The following is a 21,749-nucleotide window of genomic DNA, read 5'->3' as shown; positions in this document are numbered from 1 at the left end:
TCATTTTCAAACAAACAAACCTAGATTCCTCCGAAAACATTAGCCGATGCCATTCCTGTCCCCAGTGATGTCGTTCCATACACCATTGCCACCTAACGTGTTTCTGCACGTTCGTCAAGGGTAGGCGGAGAAGTGGACGACGCAAACGTAACCCATGGCGTACTGCGTAGTAAACGGCAACGGACTGTCATCGCTGATAGTGTACGATGTATTACACTGTTTCAGTATTGCGCCAGAGCCGAGGAGGACGCTGATCCGTCCTGTAATGCCATTCGGATGAGGCGTTGATCTTCTCGGGGTGTGTTCGGGGTTGTTCGACCTCATCTACTCGTCGTAGTCTACGCTCTCCCGTGAACCAATCTGCACACACCCGTTACATTGCCGAAACACTTCGTCCCACACAAGCAGCGATTTCCCGGGTGGATGCATCACATTCTCTCCTGCAAATAATTCCCCTTCTTTCAAACTTACAGATATGATGGTACGGTTCGCGCATACTTCTCCGAGGCATCCTGCACGTCTGGTGTAGTCACACTGATCCATCACCGTCGGTTTATAGCGACATCGAGAGCCGCCGGCACATTGTACCGGTTGGTGGTGTTGCGCTATGTCGACCTTGAACCCGCCGGCCGGCATTGTTCAAATGCTATTATTTTCTACAGAACATACTAATATATCTGTCCTGTGAATATGAACGCCCTATCTCCATTCGCGTAAGGCGTTCTGCTTTTTCTGAACATTAGTGTATCGTAGTTCAGTGGTAGATTCTCGTTAGGCTTCTCAGTAAGAAAATTTTCGCGAATTCGACAGAATGAATCGCTACAGTTTTCAGTTTTTGGAGCAACTCGTACTGGTTACAATGAAAAAGCAGGACACAAATTTTCGACTTCTTACCACTCCTGCTGAGGAGCTACGCATTACAATAAGCTAAGGTGGTCAAAGTGTGTGAAGACGTTAAAAACGTCACCATGAAAAGTTTATTGTTTGTAAAACCATTTGGTATGGTACATTATTCAGTGTGGTACATACATAAACACGGTCACGAATTAATAAACCTGGGATAGTTTTTCTTCAACTGTCCAGTTCCGCAAGGCATTAAATGATTCCACTTGAGAAGTATTCAGAAGAAACGTTGCTGGACTTGAAATAAATCAGTCACCATCGACGGTGTACAGTAGGTGACGAGGTCTGTCTATTGGAAGACAACGTGTTTGAAAAAATAGAAGCCCATAATGACAACAAAAATCCTGGCATGTTCTTCACAGCTTCGTACAGATGCTCATTCAGAAGTGACTGCAAATTAGTTTTCAGATTTCTTTTATGCCTGTCGGCAAGTTTTCTGGAATCAGGGAGAATGGGTTGAAAAACTATCGAGTCGTCATTACCAGCTGATGACTTCGGGTGTCTTTTCAGTAGTTTTTCATTTCCAGCTTCGGCTTGTATTGGCAGTATACGAATATGAGAAATTTGAGGCATCTCTACACTCTGCATAGCAAATACAACGGCGTCACTAGTGCTACGTGGCGGCCAACGTTTTTACAGACAGTGTCCAATATATCTTAAGTATTTTCTCGAGAATGGGAAAAGGTATCGCTCCCTTTCCACATTTATAATTTCGATACGATAAGCAATATTTCTTATGCATTAATCTATGGCCTAAAATCCACCAAACGTAAACTGTTCAGTTACTACTTTCTTCCATATAAATTTTCCACAATATGACCGGTGGTTTATTTTGTTTGTCAAGTATCGTATAATTAAGGGCCATAACGAATAGAAAACGTGTCCATTATCAAGCTGTGCTGTTATACCATTAGATCCAGAAAAATGGATTGTCATTAGCAAATAGTTTCTCCAAAATCGTTATGAGAAAGGTTAGATGGAGGAGAACAAGCACGAGTCACAGAACAGCGGTTTTAATTAATTGTAGCTACAGATGTAGCTTTGTTTTACCTACTTCAAACAGTTTTTTTCTTATCTGTTTGACGCTTGCTGCTATTAGCATTGGTCTCACAATTACGCATTTCCTATAAGACAGTTCTCTGTCACGTGTTTCAAACGCTGAAGGTGCAGAGACTTTTCACTGATGCACTATAGAGAACTTTATAAATGCTCGGTCAATGAAATGCATACTTACGTCGTGGAACCTGGCAGTGCCTTAGGATACCACTGAATAAGTCTAAAACTTAAACCTTATTTAAATCTTACTTTATCTCGGAGAAGGTTAATAGTTTTAGTGCCAGTTGTTTCATCTTGAGAGCTTGAAATTTACTGGTGCTCTTTTGTTACGGTTTTCATACACCGAAGAAGCAGACCGCTATGCTCACTGCCTACGGCGAGACTGAATGCTACATGGTGGCGTTACAGCCACGTGGCGAGGAAAGAATACTTTATAAACGGAGCAAAGGCGAATGGGAAATCTTTCTAGCGATGATGCGGGCAGCAAGTGGGGCGAAGGCAGATTGATACGACGCCACGTAGAGGGAACGAGCGTCTGGGAAATAGCAAGGCTCGTCGTATGTTCCCGTGCTACTGCCATGAGCATGTATGGAAGGTGGTAGAAAGATGTTAAATTCACGAATAGGCAGCACGATATTAGACCACACCTCTTCACAGAATGTAGATATTGAAAGCTTCCCTGCTCTGCAAAACAAAATAGACAGCGATCTGGGGCAGATATGAAAACAGAGTACAGTGCTTGTGGAGGAGTACAGCGTCCATTGCACATTGTTGAAAATGGGATTCTGTGAACACACACCGATCAGCCAGAAAATAATGACCACAGACCTACTATTGATGTAAATCCGTCCCGGCCATAGCAGCGTCGCTTGGCAAGGAACACTTCCAATCGGACTGATGCGCCGTTCATTTAGTATCAGTGAGCATACTGACCATGTGTACTGTGGGGAAGGCTGTCGATTTCTTCTGAATTTGACCGAGGGCAGATTGTGACGACCCGGAGGCTCCGCACGAGCATTTCGGAAACTGGACGACTTGTCAGGTGTTCGAAGAGTCCTGTGGTGAGTGTCTTTAACAAGCGGCGAAACCACAGTGAAGCCACGTTTAGACGTTGTGGCGTTAGGAGGCCACCCCTCATTAGAGATGTCGGATGTCGTAAGCTGGACAGACTGATAAGACAGGACATACGGTGAACTGTGGCGGAACCAACATCAGGCTTTAATGCTGGGAAGATTACACCGGAGACCCCTAAATATGGGCCCCCGCAACCGACGACGCAAACATGAGTCAGTGTTAACTCCAAAACATTGGCCACTACAACTGAAATGGGCACATGACCATCAGCAGTGAACATTGGAGCAGTGGCTGAGCATTACATGGTGTGATTAATCCCGATATCTTCTTCATCATGCTGATTGATGGGTGCGAATCCGAATACACTGGTTGCGTACCACGAACAAACTTCCTGACGTTATCTTTCTCGACGGCAGTGGCATTTTTCTCACGGGTCATGGCCCATACCCTGCGCATCTACATCGCATGGGACTCAGTCATAGTGACACATGTATATGTGGCTAAAATGGAGACCCAGAACACATAGTATTTCACTGCCCATTACACATCGAAGACATAACACCTACACAGCTACAGATACAAACGCTGGACGACATAAATCCGGCCATCACATGGAAAGAAATTAACCAAGTGACAAACGAAGTATCCCAGGTACTCTACAAAATCTATAATCAAACAATGCCGTACCACAGATTGCGACTACATACACAAAACACACAGAATATGGAACCATGGGCGAGTACCAGCTCTAGTGATGAGAATGACACAGTCGTTGATGCAAACACAGACTCGGACAACAACAACAATACGTCCCTCATTCAGACACAATGACAACTCTTAACATCCTTGACTTCACCTGACTTTAGCACCAACCCAGTATAGAAAATCACGACTAATATTATAAACGTGCATTGCAGCCAGAGAATTGATGTCTCGAAGTACATTCCGAGCCCTCCAACTCCTGCTGGCGGGACGGGGACAGTCAGATCCTTTCCCCAACAACACCTAAAAAATCCCATCACCCACTCAACCCACAAACCACACCCACATTCCCAAGTCACCAACAGGTTAAGTATATTTGATAAGCTTAGATTTCAGAGTTCCATGGATGCATTTATTTTTCTTTGTTTCATTTCCTTTTAATTTCTTTATAGCATTACTCGTTAAACTAATTGTAATTGAATTCCATATCTGTATTTAAATTTGTCAAAGCATGTACATGAAAATGTGATAATACCCAATTGTAAATAAGTGGTTCATGCACGAAACTGATCAACCTCCTCGTGGCAGGGACGGGAAACATCGAGGGTGGCCGGAAGCTAACAAACTTGCGGCCACTCACGATGGCTAAGTGACAAGCAAACATAGTTGGGTATATCACAAAAGTACTTTTTTGGTAAAAAAAGGACCAGCCATATACCCATAGGCGGCTGGTTACCCACCTGGTCTAATGAAAACAAAAATGATGTGCTAGTCCCCGAACTTGCCTGATGTGCACCAGAGCGAACACATTTGGGATGTGAGTGAACGTGGCGTCACAGCTCATCGCCCCCCTCTGCAGAATTCACGGGACTTAAGTGACGTTGTTCAGATGTGGTACCTAATCCTTCCAGCGACCTACCAAGGCCTGACTGCTTCACGGTGCGTCGCCGCTGTTATCCGTGCTGGAGTTGAACATACCGGCAACCAGGCAGGTGGGCATAATGTGCTGGCTCATCAGTGTATGCACCGTGGGGTAGTTGCAGAGCACATCATCAGGTGTTAGGTGTCATAAAGTGTACACAAATCATGAGTTCCCTATGGTTACATCGAATTAGTTGGGTCCTAGAGAAAGGCAAACCAATCAACGGATTTTTTTTTTGTGTGTGTGTGTGTGTGTCGTGATGGCACTGCGCCTTCGCGTGCAGCAGCAGTGACTTCACTGAAATCTATGTGTGTATTAATGTGTGCCGCCTCAAGATAAGTGCCCATATTGAGCACCTGCGATGTAAGTTGCAAACTTGGAAAGAAGCTCTATCCACTGACAAGTGTTTATTTTGTCAGTGCCTTGTTGTTTTCATGCAGTTGTCTTCTCGAACTCCACAGAGAAATACGAATAACCCTGTGTTGTGGGACGTTCTTAATATGAGTTTTGGAACTTAAATAGTGGCAACTATTTATTCACAACCGATACAAAAGAGTTACATGTTTACACCTGTTCTGTTACTGTCATCTTTATTCGCACGAAGTAATGGCCGCTATCGACAGGGGATCTCAAGTTGATTCCGTATTTCTAGATTTCCGGAAAGCTTTTGACACCGTTCCTCACAAGCGACTTCTAATCAAGCTGCGGAGCTATGGGGTATCGTCTCAGTTGTGCGACTGGATTCGTGATTTCCTGTCAGGAAGGTCGCAGTTCGTAGTAATAGACGGCAAATCATCGAGTAAAACTGAAGTGATATCAGGTGTTCCCCAGGGAAGCGTCCTGGGACCTCTACTGTTCCTGATCTATATAAATGACCTGGGTGACAATCTGAGCAGTTCTCTTAGACTGTTCGCAGATGATGCTGTAATTTACCGTCTAGTAAGGTCATCCGAAGACCAGTATCAGCTGCAAAGCGATTTAGAAAAGATTGCTGTATGGTGTGTCAGGTGGCAGTTGACGCTAAATAACGAAAAGTGTGAGATGATCCACATGAGTTCCAAAAGAAATCCGTTGGAATTCGATTACTCGATAAATAGTACAATTCTCAAGGCTGTCAATTCAACTAAGTACCTGGGTGTTAAAATTACGAACAACTTCAGTTGGAAGGACCACATAGATAATATTGTCGGGAAGGCGAGCCAAAGGTTGCGTTTCATTGGCAGGACACTTAGCAGATGCAACAAGTCCACTAAAGAGACAGCTTACACTACACTCGTTCGTCCTCTGTTAGAATATTGCTGCGCGGTGTGGGATCCTTACCAGGTGGGATTGACGGAGGACATCGAAAGGGTGCAAAAAAGGGCAGCTCGTTTTGTATTATCGCGTTATAGGGGAGAGAGTGTGGCAGATATGGTAAGCGAGTTGGGATGGAAGTCATTACAGCATAGACGTTTTTCGTCGCGGCGAGACCTTCTTACGAAATTTCAGTCACCAACTTTCTCTTCCGATTGCGAAAATATTTTGTTGAGCCCAACCTACATAGGTAGGAATGATCATCAAAATAAAATAAGAGAAATCAGAGCTCGAACAGAATGGTTTAGGTGTTCGTTTTTCCCGCTCGCTGTTCGGGAGTGGAATAGTAGAGAGATAGTATGATTGTGGTTCGATGAACCCTCTGCCAAGCACTTAAATGTGAATTGCAGAGTAGTCATGTAGATGTAGATGTAGTCACCAGCGTTGTGTAGTACCCGTTTCCAGCGATGTGGAAGGCGTAGTATACCGTTATCAGATCCTGTTTTTGATGGTGCGAACGGAGCGGTCTACTGCCTGTCGAATCTCTGGAACAGTTCTGAAGCGAATGTCACGAAGAGGTTCCTTCATCTTCGGAATCAAATAAAAGTCACAAGGACTTATGTCCGGCGAGGATGGTGGATGGTACAGTACTTCCCAGTCCCATCGACCAAACAGAGCTGCCACAGCTTGCGCTGTGCGCGCCCGCGCATTCTCGTGCGAAATGATGGATGGGTTGCGCAGGAAGTGTCGTCGCTTCTTTCGGAAAGTTTGTCGCAGGTGATGCTCCAAAAACGAACAGTAATACTGTGCATTGACGGTCTGCCGTGGAGGAACGTAATGCGTTAGACTAACACCATCACAATCGTACATGAGAATCATCATAACTTTAGATCGCTCCATTCGCACTATGAACAGAACAGTCTCTGCTAAGGATATATTACGCCTTCCACATCGCTGACGACGGGTTCTACACCACGCTGGTGACTTCTTTGAAGGACATAACAGGTGAAAACATGTAACTCTTTTGTATCGGTTGCGAATAAATACACTACTAGTCATTAAAATTGCTACACCAACAAGAAATGCAGATGATAAACAGGTATTCATTGGACAACTATATTATACTAGAAATGACATGTTATTACATTTTCATGCAATTTGGGTGAATATATCCTGAGAAATTAGATCCCAGAATAACCACCTCTGGCCGTAATAACCAACTTGATACGCCTGGGCATTGAGTCAAACAGAGCTTGGATGGCGTGTACAGGTATAGCTGCCCATGCAGCTTCAACACGATACCACAGTTCATCCAGAGTAGTGACTGGCGTATTGTGACTAGCCAGTTGCTCGGCCTTAGTTGACCAGACGTTTTCAGTTGGTGAAAGATCTGGAGAATGTGCTGGCCAGGGCAGCAGTCCAACATTTTATGTGTCCAGAAAGGCCCCTACAGGACCTGCAACATGCGGTCGTGCGTTACCCTGCGAAAATGTAGGGTTTCTCAGAGATCGAATGAAGGGTAGAGCCACGGGTCGTAACACATCTGAAATGTAAAGTCCACTGGTCAAAGTGCCGTCAATGCGAAGAAGAGGTGACTGAGACGTGTAACCAATGGCACCCAAACCATCACAGCAGGTGATACGCCAGTGTGGCGATGACGAGTACACGCTTCCAACATGCGTTCACCGCGATGTCGGCAAACACGGATGCGACCATCATGTTGCTGTAAACAGAACCTGGATTCATCGGAAAAAATGACGTTTTGCCATTCGTGAACCCAGGTTCGTCTTTGAGTACACCATTGCAGGCGCTCCTGTCTGTGATGCAGCGTCAAGGATAACCGTAGCCATGTTCTCCAAGCTGATTGCCCATGCTGCTGCAAACGTCGTCGAACTGTTGGTGAAGATGGTTGTTGTCTTGCAAACGTCCCCATCTGTTGACTCAGGAATCGAGACGTGGCTGTACGACCCGTTACAGCCATGTGGATAAGATGCCTCTCATCTCGACTGCTAGTGATACGAGGCCGTTGGGATTTAGCACGGCGTTCCGTATTACCCTCCTGGACTTACCGATTCCATATTCTGCTAACAGTCACTGGATCTCTACCAACGCGAGCAGCAACGTCGCGATACGATAATCCGCAATCGCGATAGGCTATAAACGGACCTTTATCAAAGCCGGAAACGTGATGGTACGCATTTCTCCTCCTCACACGAGGCATCATAACAACGTTTCACCACGCAACGCCGGTTAACTGCTGTTTGTTTGTGAGAAATCGGTTGGAAACTTTCCTCGTGTCAGCACGTTGTAGGTGTCGCCACCGGCGCCAGCCTTGTGTGAATGCTCTGAAACGCTAATCATTTGCATATCACAGCATGTCCTTCGTGTCGCTTAAATTTCGCGTCTGTAGCACGTCATCTTCGTGGTGTGGCAATTTGAATGGCCAGTAGTGTAGTTGCCATTATTTAATTTCCGACCCTTGTAATATGTAGAAATACGATTTGAAAACACGGACCTGTAGAGAGGTATAGAACAGCTTTAAAAAAAAAATCAAAATCAGCTTCTCTTCCTCTGTTTCATTATGCAAACTCAGAAATCAAATAAACGCAGTCATTGTTGTTGAAATCAGAGAGGTGAATTCCAAAATCAAAGAACTGACTTAAATCCGTATAGACAGAGGCGCAATCGTGAGAGCAGTGGAGCGGACGATCGGAAATTCGGCCGGCACTTCGTGCCCGGCCTCTGCGGGGCCAGAATGGACAGCGGGCGCTGAGCGGAGCACAAGCGGCCCTAGCCGCGGGGCGCGCGCCGCACACAGCCTGCCCTGCCGTGTGTGGAGGGGAATGTGGCGCGCGGCCTTTGACGGGCCGCCGGCTCGCGTTACGGCCGATTGACCGCGCAGCGCCGCCTCCATACACGGCGCCGCTTCGCTGTCACGTGACACCGGCCACGTGCTGACCACTCCGAGCCGGCTGCGGTGTCCGCTTGCTGCTGAGAGCCGGTTTGTTTGCCATCTGCCCCGTCCCGTGTCTTTTTTCCACGTGCTACCAACTCAGCAAAGTGGCGGGCAACACACAAGGAAAAAAACAATCTTTGGCTGTTCTTCGACATACTCACAGACCTTTCGCGACGATAAACAAGAAACGCTTTTGTAATTTTTTTATCGGATTCTTCGCACATTGGGTGTATCGACTATCTCAAATATGAAACAACTCCAGTATCATTATGCGCACACTACATCGTGGCAGGTTCGAATCCTGCCTCGGGCATGGTTGTGTGTGATGTCCTTAGGTTAGTTAGTTTTAAGTAGTTCTAAGTTCTAGGGGACTATGACCACAGCAGTCGAGTCCCATAGTGCTCAGAGCCATTTGAACCATTTTGAACATAGTGGCAATTGGCCGCGACCATAACCAAACGAGAACTTTAACTGACCGAGGGCAGGGAGGCGGTGCGCGAGAATAAGCCCCGTCTACCTCTCGAAGGGCCGCGTTTTGTGCTTCTTCGAAAGTGGATCTTTTTTTCCTTTATTGAGTTTCGATTCCCCCCGAAGAGGGCGGGCTGGCAGCAGCTTAATACGCAGCTCTTCAGCCTACAGAATTTGTAAAACATAAGAAGAAGGTAACAAACAATAAAAGTAAGCGATAAAAACGGCGACTCAAATTGTAAAATGGCGGAAAAGTGTGCTAGTTAAAACATAAAACAAAGGGTTGGCGAGTGGCCGGCCGCGGTGGTCTAGCGGTTCTAGGCGCGCAGTCCGGAACCACGCGACTGCTACGGTCGCAGGTTCGAATCCTGCCTCGGCCATGGATGTGTGTGATGTCCTTAGGTTAGTTAGGTTCAAGTAGTTCTAAGTTCTGGGGGACTGATGACCACAGATGTTAAGTCCCATAGTGCTCAGAGGCATTTTTTGAAAAAAAGTGGGAAAGAGAGGTAAAAACGAAGTGGGGACGAAAGCGGAACGGACATGACGGTCATATGGATAGCTGATTCCATTTGCTGTGGTGAGAGACGTCTTTGAATCCCTTCATGCACCAGGATTAGCTTCTCCACTCATTTCAAAATAAGAAAAGAAAGCAAGCAACCCACAACACAAAATAAATTGAATACGCAAAGCATTTGGTAGTGGCTGCAGTGCAGTTACTTGCTGCGGTTGTCAGTGTCAGTCCACGCTCGGCGAGACCCATCGCCTTAACTGCCACGATATACTCTCTGTGTAACACTCTCTTTTACAGATGGTGTTCACTTCGTGGCATTCACCGCTAATATGCAAAATCTTCAGCTGCGGTGCAATACATCAGACCGCCTGTCATTTGCTGACCACATCTGATAGCTGTTGAAAATGAAGAAGATGCAAAACCATGGCCTCAGAATAGCATACGGAAAGTCAGCCTCCCACGTAGCGTGTTTCCCGTTTAGAAGCGCGCCGGACGTGGTGTCCGTCGTGGTTGCTGCTCGCTCTGAGCTACGTCTCACGGAACGTGATTCGCGACGTCAGCGCTCTCCAGACGCAGTGTGCGGGATCTGGCGGGCTTTGCGAAAATGGACGCTCGTGGAATAGCTGTGATAAGTCTGTCCAGCGATTATCGGAGAAAAGCGGAGGAAATCGCGAAGATATCGTCGATGGCTTGAACAGCAACTAATTCCGTACAATGATTTAGCATACATAACTGTATAAGTTATTCGTTAACTGGATCTTCATCCCATTATCGGTTTTAAACTGAATATAGTTGTACTGCCTAGTAGTCTGCGCATGTGTAATATCCAAATTCTCGACGCTGTATTGACGACCATCAGTCCGAAGTAACGTATCTCATCACACAGATCTCAAGATCGAGACTCGCTTCGTTATTTCATTAGAATGGAAGAGGAGATATTTAGCGAAACTGCTTAACATAACTGAAAACGTTATTTACCGACCAAATACGAAAACTTGGACAGTTGTTGAGACAAACGCGCTACCTTGCGCGTCACAGCTCGTGACGCTATCAACTTAATTAAGACTTGATCATGGCAACCTGCTTTCAGTATATGGTATACACGGCCTAAGGACTGTAACTACGAGTATGTGTATTTGATATTTAACTATGACAAACTGTATCAAAACGACGCGCTTTTGATAGATCGTCATCGAACTGTGACATTGTAACGTTATATTTTAATAGCACACAAGTTATAACAATAAAAATATGAAATACAGGAAGCCTATATCTGCCGGTAACTAGTTTTCTGCCACCTAATTATAACATATCGTTTTCGACAGATCCTCAGTTTCCTGGTGCTTTCAAACAGCGTATATTAACACTAGGTACTATACGATTCAGGAAAAAAAAAAACTTGGTTTAACTGAATACAACATGGCGGCTCCTGAGTTCTGCCTGTAACGTAAAATGTTGTCGCATCTCATTGGCCACGTCACGCTTCGCAATATAGTGCAGGCTCGTCCAAAGTGTACCCCTGGGGCGCTAAAGCACGCGATCGCCCGAGGCCAGAGCCCCGGGCGAGTTCGTATGTTGTCGCAGTGCTCGAGCCGTGTCGTTAGCTGTCCGTGTGGTCCGCCCGCCGCACATTGATACGACACAAAGCCGTTAGTCAACCGACGTAACACTACAGTAGATCAAGATGGAGGGTCAACAACAGTAGACAAAGAAAGGAGGAGCGGCGCGTCTGCACTATTTAAACGCGAATGGGAAATTAATTTTTTTTAATGTTGTCGAAAATCATGGCAAATGTTTAGTATGCCATCAGAACATCATCTACTTAAAAAGTACTCGATTTAACGGCACTTTAATACCTATCACAAAGATCAGGTCGACAATTCGTCGTAAGAGGAAAGAAAATTTCAAGCAGCGTTACAGAGAAGTAAGTGTATCCTATAGTATAACTCTTTATTATTTACCAAGATGATAAATAAAAATATATTTTATCATCTGATATGTCACTTAGCAAAAAAATGGTTCGAATGGCTCTGAGCACTATGGGACTCAACTACTGTGGTCATCAGTCCCCTAGAACTTAGAACTACTTAACCCTAACTAACCTAAGGACATCACACACATCCATGCCCGAGGCATGATTCGAACCTGCGACCGTAGCAGTCGCACGGTTCCGGACTGCGCGCCTAGAACCGCGAGACCACCGCGGCCGGCTCACTTAGCAATGTGCCAGTTATCTAATATGAAATTGACGGCAAAAAGGAACATTCCTTTTCGATAAATTTTCATGTTTGGGTTGCGCTAAATCGCGTCGCATACACATAATAAAAAGTTTCAGGTGCGTTATTTTTGCCACTTTCTGAAAAGCCGTCATAAACTCTCTCTCGCACAGCGAAGTATCATTAAGAGTCATTCTTTGTTTTTGTGCATTTGTGTTTTAATGGATGGGAAACCATATGTTGCAGTTTGATATGTGTTCTCAATTAATTAAAACGCAAATATTCCAATAGACAAAAATTTATTTTGCGACCACATTTCGCTGTCACTGCTAGCGTCCATTACCGCTTTTCCTCACTTTGTGGGGAAAAACGCACCTAAAACCAATCTTTTTTATTAATTTTTTAATTTGGGTTTCAATGAACGAAACAATTAACTGTTAAATGATAAAAGTGTTTTAAAAACTGGACTGTACAAAATTTATTGTAAGTGTGCAAAGTTTGATCGCACGTTACAAATGCTCGGTAAGAATTGCGAAAGCAGGGAAACCCTTTGCGGCTGGGAATCTCATTAAGGATTGCATGATCGACTCCGAGGCTTGTATTTGTGCAGCAGACCTAGCGGAAAAATTAGAGAAAATAGGTCTTTCGCCTGAAACTGGTGCTCGCCGAGTCGAAGATATGGCCTGAGATACGGAGCAGCAATTAATAGAGAGAGTGGCAAACTTTGTTTAATTTTTCTATCGTTCTCGACGAGTCCACGGACGTTGCGGACATATCTCAGCTTGTCACATTCATTCGTGGTGTCGACGACAATGTGCGTGACACCGAAGAATTTCTCGACGTTATGCCATTAAAACATACATGAGTGTGTTTCAATATTTTCTAGCTGTGGAAAACTTGTTCGAGTCAACGAATTTAGAATGGGAACGCCTGACCAGTGTAACAACGAGTTGGGTTGTTTTTGGGGGAGGAGACCAGACAGCGAGGTCATCGGTCTCATCGGATTAGGGAAGGACGGGGAAGGAAGTCGACCGTGCCCTTGCATAGGAACCATCCCGGCATTTGCCTGGAGCGATTTAGGGAAATCACGGAAAACCTAAATCATGATGGCCGGAAGCGGGATAGAACCGTCGTGCTCCCGAATGCGAGTCCAGTGTGCTAACCACTGCGTCACCTCGCTCGGTAGTGTAACAACGGATGGAGCCTCTGCACTAGGAGGGATACACATTGGATTCCTGGGTTAAGTCAGGTCAAAATTGGCTGAAGTAGGCTCTCCCTTATTCGCGGCAGTCCATTGTCAGATACACCAGGAGACACTTTGTCCGAAGATTGTCAACATAAAAAATATTATGGACGCAGTTGTTTGACCGGTTGATTATCATCTCTCGCAAGGATGCACACATCGCCAGTTTAAGTAATTTGTGGCTGATATTGAAACGGAATACCCGGACATCCCCCACCACGCCGAAGTAAGATGACTGAGCAGAAGGAAGGTGCTTCATCGGTTTTTCTGCTTGAGGGGCGAAATCAATACCTTTTTGGAAATGGAAAGACGTCCAGAAGAATTACTTCGTGCTCCTAAGTGGGTGGCGAATTTGGCTTTTTTGAGTGACCTAACTGGTCGTTTAAATACTTTGAACATTTTATTCCAAGGCGGAAACCAATCTGTTGTTGATTTAGTGCAGACGATTCAAGCATTTAAAAAAAAAAATTATTTTGTGGGAAAAACAGTTGCGCGAGAAGAATTGTGGACACTTCACTGCATTAGACAGCGTTAAAGAAGATGTGGATATTTCAGATTATGTTCAAATTATTTTTAAATTACAAGAAGATTTTGAAAACAGATTTCTGGAGTTAAGTGAGCTTCAACCCGGCTTACACTTGTTCGACGGTTTTCCCTTCCGGCAGAGGACGTCCCACAAGTTTTTCAACTAGAAATGATTGACATACAATGCGATATCCGCTTGAATGACTGCTTTCTTATGTTAAAAACTTTCGATGACTTTTATAGTAGTTTTCCACGAGAGAAGTATCCTCTTTCGCACAAGCACGCGGCCAATGTTCTCTCAATGTTTTGTTCCACGTATATTTGTGAGCGCTTTTCCTCCTTGTTGAAGCCTGATTAAACTAAGATTCCTTCACTACTTAGCGATGAAAATTTGACTAATTCTTTGCGGTTAGTAGTCTCGCGGAATATTTTACCAAACCTAGACAAGCCAGTCCGGTTAGCAGTGCGATCTAACGCAAGGCTTTCCGGGTTGTGAAGGAGCACCTGGTCCCCGGCTCGAATCCGCCCGGCGGACTTGTGTTGAGGTCCGGTGAGCTGGCCAGTGTGTGGATGGTTTTTAGGCGGTTTTCCATCTGCCACGACGAATACGGGCTGGTTACCCTTATTCCGTCTCAGCTACACTATGTTGGCGATTGCTACGCAAACAAGTTCTCCACGTACGCGCAAAAATAGGGGTTACACTCGTCTGGTGTGAGACGTTCCCTAGGGTGGGGGGGGGGGGGGGGGGGGAGTCCACCGGTGGCCGAACCACACAATAACTCTGGGTTCGGTGTGGGGCGGCGGAGGGGTGAAGTGGATTGTGGTAGTCGTCGTGGGGTTGTGGACCACTGAAGCGGGAACGGAGCCTCTCCGTCGTTTCTAGGTCCCCGGTTAACATACAATACAATACAATACAATACAATACAAACCTAGACAAAATCATTTCCTCGAAAGAAAAGCGTGTAAAATGTTAACTGTCTTCTTTAACAATGTTGATTGTAAAGATTAAAGGTCTTTATAACCTTAACTCTATATTTTAATAAGTTTTCAAACTTAGTTTATTGCGTACAAAACAGCAAACTGAAAATCTGTAGCACGAAGTAAAGTATTTACTTGTAACTACTAAGAGTGATACTCTTTAACGCTTAGATAATACTATTTCTAAAATAGAATATTTATGACACTAGTTCATTAAATTGACGTATCTTTCAAGAGATGCCTACTGTACATAAGAGCGCGGCCGCGCCCGCCGGGCACAATTCTAGGATGAGCCTTGTCTATTGGAACGTGGAACTCCACGTTGTGACATCACCCGTTCCTCGTCCAAGTGACTTTTTATGTTCCGTGAGAGGATGGCTTCAGGTTAATGTCAAGCGGAGAAGAATGAACACAGGCCAGGAATAACAATAGTTAAGATACATACAGACAAGAGCATCACAGACAAGTCGTATATAGCATATAAAGTACGTCCTGTTGCGACGACACACGCAAACGCCATTGGTAAAACAGTCCTGAATGCTAGTGTTAATATCTGAAGACGACCTAAATCATTGAAATCTGCCGTATGGGTGAAAACTGTAATCTAGACTGCTTTTTTTCATAAACGTACGATATACATTGTCGACGTCCGACGAAATAAATTTCGAGAGACGTCGAGTACCGACACTAAACATTTATTAGCCAAAACATTATGAGCACTACGAAACGCGATGCGATCTTCAATTCTGCCTGGTGGCGTTGCGAGGAAGCACACTCTAAAAAAATTGAAATAAAAATTAGAAAAGAGAGGAAGAAGGAGCAATGGAAATTGGTTACAATATAGACGAAAATGCAAAACTGTTATCGTCTTGGGTATTAATAACCGCTTCATCTGTATCATTGGATCACAACCGGTTTCGTGGCACTAAAAGCCACATTTTCAGGTGAACATCTGTATAACAATAAATCCAGGAAGAATAACAGACCTGAGATATACACTGGTAAGATCAATTATTTTAAAATTCTTAAATAATATTAAAAACTTTTACTCGAGAAAATCAAAATGTTAGTATTCACATGAACTAAAATGTTAGAGCGGAGAAGCTCGGAAACTATTTCAGTCAATATTCGTTGTCCGTCAGAAATAAACATCTCTAAAAGTCGGTATGTTATGGAATAAATTTGCCATAGAATAAAACAGCCAGATTCCAATTTAATGGATGGGTCCTAAGCTAATCATACACTAGTGATGCACTGGTAAGGAGCAAGTAAATGAAAACTATTATGACCTAATTTTGGACCAGAATAAAAAAACAGCAAGTGGTTGCCACAAAATGGAGGTATGTTCTACCTGGACAAAATGATTAAGTAAATAGCTATTGGCGAAAAAGCTGAACCTGAAAACCGTACTTACAGCTTCTCCGATCTATACGGAATCGCGAACATGTGACGCATGCGCTGATAATGCGCGAGCTTGATCGAATGATGGTGGTCTTTTGGTGGATATGCGAATGGTGAAGGAGAACAAGGAATATTGGGATAAAAAGTAAGAAAACTTTTTTGAGAAACAATATGTATAATAACAATATGATAGTAACTGTTGGCACATTTTTCATTAGTAGCGCCCGTAAGTTATGCTAAAACTGGAGAGTAATAGAAGAACATCATATGCCTATATTACGGCAACGAAACTGATCTGCCGGTAGGGTCCAATGAATAAACCTTAAAACTTCAAAAACCTTTAAGTACATTAAAATTCTAAAATCCATTGTTTCGTAAAAATATGTAAACAAGTATTAAAAATTTCTTCACTTTCATTGTAAAAAGGATTCAAGGCTAGTGAATTAAGAAAATTTATATAAATGTTTAAAACATACTTGAAAGAAAGACATGGAAAACCTAAGATAATAAGGCGGATGCATAAGATGGGGTGTGAAGTGAGGAAAGGGGGGGGGGGGGGGGGGGGTACGAAAATGGAAAGGCCGAGAAGGAACGAAGAAGGACAAGTTGAAGAAAGTACAGAGTATTACGTCAATTATCTTAGGCAGCTGAAGTTTGCCTAAATGCTACGGTGTCTCAGCTCCTCCGTCTGTCCGTTCAGGGTTTGGTGTGGAAAACGACTAGTGGATCTCATGATTTCGACCTCCTCCAGGATGCTTAAAGTGTGGCCCTTGTTTTCTCGACATATAATTCTTAAGTTACTACGGAGATCGGTGACGGAATGCCTCTGCTTAAGAAAGTCGTACTCAAGGCAGATTTTGAGCTAGAAACCCTAAGATGTTCTGGTGCTACAGCCCCAGCCTGTTTGTCCAATATACCGCAAGGGGTAATACATTTCCATGATGGTTTCGTCCAGGTAGGACATCCCCCCATTTTCCGACAACCACTTCTTAGTTTTTTATTGTGGATCAAAATTAGGTCTTAACAGTTTTCATTTGTTTTATTCTTACTAGTGGATCACTAAGGTATGATTAGCTAAGGACCCATCCACTATATTGGAATCCGGCTGTTTCATTTTGCGGTGTTTTGTCCTGACGGACAACGAATGTTGGGGAAAAAAGTTTCCGAGCTTTGTGCTCTAATGTTTTAGTCACATGAGTACTAACATTCTGAAATTGTAAAGTAAAATTTTTAATATTCTGTAAAGGTATTTTTAAAATTGTAAAATAATGACCTTACAAATGTATAACTCAGGTTTGTTATTCCTTTTGGATTTATTGTTATACAGATGTTCACCTGAAGTTGTGACTTTTAGTGCCACGAAACCGGTTGTGATCCAATGATACAGATGAAGCGGTTCTTAATAGCCAATATGATCCCTCATAGCTGTGTTTGCCCTACCTACAAAGATGTCTCCAGCAAAACTGTAAACTTTATCGGCTGATGGATGTGTGACGTTGCACTGCAATTTCACCTCACGGCTGGCAAGTATAGTAAACGGGGACATGTCGATTACAGGGAATATCGTCTTTTCGATTTTCATTCCGTGTACTCAGTTCGACAATAACTATGCCTCGCAGATAAGTGCGTGAACAATATATATAGATGCCGCCATTTTAGAGAAGGATGTGTATGTGAGGTCAAAGAGGTCTGTTGGAATAATCGGCGAATGGTACCCCATACTACCCCATCTGAATAGGGGAGATGCCACTATTCTATGATGTTGGCCGGAGAGGATGACCCATGACCCAACACAGCATCAAGATGGGAGCGGTCGGCCTAGAAAGATGATATGACCGAAAAGCGTCAGAGAGACATCAGGAGCCCCGTATTCATCATTACCATCGATTCGACGTGCAACTGGTGCTTCATTGACCACAAGGACCATTCATAGATGGCTCTCAGAAAGGGTTCTGTGCTCCTGGTGCCCTTTGCGCCGACTACCATTGATCTCTGTACCCAACAAACCCATTTGCAGTGGTGTCCGGCTTATTCAGCCTGGAATCTCTTTGAGTGTAGTAGAACAGTCTTCAGTGATGAGTCCCCTTTCGAAATGAGCCCCAATGAGCAGTGAACATGTGTCTGGATACCCGGACAGGCCGTAGTTGGATACCAACCAGACTGCCGCCAGCCATACAGTCCAACGACCAGGAGTATGGTCTGAGGTGCCATTTCATTCCATAGCAGGAACAATTCAGCTGTTATCTACATCTACATCTACATTTATACTCTGCAAGCCACCCAACGGTGTGTGGCGGAGGGCACTTCACGTGCCACTGTCATTACCTCCCTTTCCTGTTCCAGTCGCGTATGGTTAGCGGGAAGAACGACTGCCGGTAAGCCTCCGTGCGCGCTCTAATCTCCCTAATTTTACATTCGTGATCTCCTCGGGAGGTATAAGTAGGGGGAAGCAATATATTCGATACCTCATCCAGAACGCATCCTCTCGAAACCTGGACAGCAAGCTACACCGCGAGGCAGAGTGCCTCTTTTGCAGAGTCTGCCACTTGAGTTTGCTAAACATCTCCGTAACGCTATGACGCTTACCAAATAACCCTGTGACGAAAGGCGCCGCTGTTCTTTGGATCTTCTCTGTCTCTTCTGTCAACCCGTCCTGGTACGGATCCCACAATGATGAACAACACTCAAGCATAGGTCGAACGAGTGTTTGGTAAGCCACCTCCTTTGTTGATGGACTACATTTTCTAAAGACCCTACCAATGAATCTCAACCTGGAACCCGCCTTACAAACAATTAATTTTACGTGATCATTCTACTTAAAATCGTTCCGTACGCACACTCCCAATTATTTTACAGACGTAACTGCTACCAGTGTTTGTTCCGCTATCATAATGATAAAATAAAGCATCCTTCTCTCTACGTATTACCAGTACATTACATCTGTCTGTGTTAAGGGTCAGTTGCTACTCCCTGCACCAAGTGCCTATGGGCTGCAGATCTTCCTGCATTTCGCTGAAATTTGCTAATGCTGCGACTCCTCTGTATACTACAGCATCATCCGCGAAAAGCAGCAAGGAACTTCCGACACTATCTGCAGCACGCTTGAAGCACAACGGTAGGTCGACGATATTCTACGTTCAGTTTTGTTGCCTCCCATGGCAAGCCATTCTGGGCTTACATTTCAGCAAGGTAATGCCCATCCACACACGGGGAGAGTTTCTACTGCTTGTCTTCGTTTTTGGCATACCTTGGGCAGCAAGGTCACTGGACAGCTTCGAGCGCGCGATGCTCACGATCTAACACACTAAGTGGAAGGAGTTTGGCACAATGTTCCCTTGGAAGGGCATTAAAGACTCTGACACTCAGTGCCAAGGCGATTAACTGTTTGCATAAGATTCACTTGTGAACCAACGCGTTATTGACTTGCTCGATTTGCGAGGTTCTTTCTCCTGTATAAATCTCCACTTTCTCTGAGAGGGTAATTATTAGTTTTTACATGTACATCACGTCTACTGATATCCGTTCCATTCGCATAATTCCTTCGTGGAGCGTCGCTATTGTCTTAGAGTGCATACACGGTGATTTTTTCCATCATGTGCAAACTCTAGGGAATGGCCGATGAGAGGATACGGAACAAAAAAGGTCTAATGAACTTATGTCCAGAAATGTATGGTTTCCATGCTAGAGACCATTTCTTCAGTCATGCACCCTTACAGAGACTGAGGCCTAATACGCGCTGTACCAAGCAGCCACAGTTACAGTGTGTGTTGAAAATAGTTTACATGCGCCTCAGCGCATGCTTGTACGCGCCAAGCTATGGCATGTTTTGTCTGACACGTTCACATCGACCAGGCTGAATTCGAACAGTGTCAAAAGGCAGCATGAATACCCTGCTCCATTGTCTCCACATCTGTTGTAGCCTCCCCATACACGATACTTTTGACACGGCCCCATAACCAGAAATCGCACAGGTTGGGATCCGATAAACGAGCAGGCCATGCAACTGGATCCCTTCGTCCGATCCATCGACCAGGGAAAACACGATTGAGATGCATCCGGACGTTAACTGCGAAGTGACCTGGAGGACCATCTCGTAGCAGCCACATAACCCTTCGAATAATCAATGGCACTTCTTCCAGCAGGAGAGGCAAAAATCACCTGCAAGAAACGCTGATAGTTCTGGCCTATTAGGCGACGTGGCAGGAAGATTGGTCCCAGAATACGGTCTCCAATTATAGCGACTCACACATCCGACTGCACCGACGCTGATGATTCGCTGTCGCCATACCATGAGGGTTCTGTATACTATCCCACAGATGACTGTTATGCAGGTTGAATCCACCGCTACGCTTAAATGATTCAAATGGCTGTGAGCACTATGGGACAACACCTGAGGTCATCAGTCCCCTAGAACTGTTTAAACCTAAATAACCTAAGGACATCAGACACATCCATGAACGACTCTGGATTCGAACCTGCGACCATAGCAGTCGTGCGGTTCCAGACTGAAGCGCCTAGAACCGCTCGGTCACAGTGGCCGGCTCTCCGCTTAAATATGACCACATCTGTGAATGGGACAGACAATACAGATCCCGGAATCGCAGTTGCCTGGTGAAGAAACTAGTGACAGAAGTGCTCCCGATGTGAAAAGTCTGTCGCTAGTAAGTCTGCACAAGCTGTAAGTGATTATGGTGGTAACAATTGTCATTGAGAATGTTCCACACGGTCGTCTGACTTACGCTTGTACTGGCGGACCAAGTGGCTGCTACTGACATGACGGTCGTCTTCCACAGTGTTAATCACATTACTCTCCACCTCTGGTGTCCGAACATTTCGGGTACGTCTTTCATCATTTACTGTGCCCTGAAACAACCATGCCTCAGACAAACGGCCAAACACTGTCGCAGACATTGAATACTGTGTGTCGTTGTTGGTTTGGATAGGTCTCTTGATACAATCTTGCTGCCCACCACCCGTTGCCAGTTCTTTTCCGTTATTAAAAAGCATGTCGGCAAGCTCTCGATTCGAATACGGAACCGTTGTGTACAACGCTGTATCACATCTATTACGAGCTGAATCAGCAAGTGAAGGGGCCACAATATTACCGAATAATATGCCAGGAGAGGGCGCTAGGGCATGACGCATCAGGAATAGTACCGTTGTCTAGGAGGAAACCATGCATACTGTGACTGTGACTGCATTGTACAGAACGGATCAGACCGCTGTCTCTGTCACAAAGTATGACTGAATAAATGGTCTGTAGCATGGAAACATGCATTTCTGGACAAATTCAGTAGACATTTCTTGTTCTGTATCCCCTTATCGATCAATCCCTAGAGTTTGCACACGTTGGAAATAATCACCTTGTGAAAGGCGGAGCAGAGACGTGCTCCGTGTACTTTCTGACTGCGGCGTTTCCGACACTTCTGCAGGTGCTGCCTGTAGTAGCGGATACATGTGGGGGTCGCGCGGGGGCCGCCCGCATTACCACCTGCGCCGCC

The sequence above is a fragment of the Schistocerca gregaria genome, chromosome 1 (genome assembly GCF_023897955.1).
Source record: "Schistocerca gregaria isolate iqSchGreg1 chromosome 1, iqSchGreg1.2, whole genome shotgun sequence".
Taxonomy (NCBI): domain Eukaryota; kingdom Metazoa; phylum Arthropoda; class Insecta; order Orthoptera; family Acrididae; genus Schistocerca; species Schistocerca gregaria.
The sequence above is the reverse complement of the archived record's forward strand: the minus strand, read 5'-3'. Positions refer to the sequence as shown.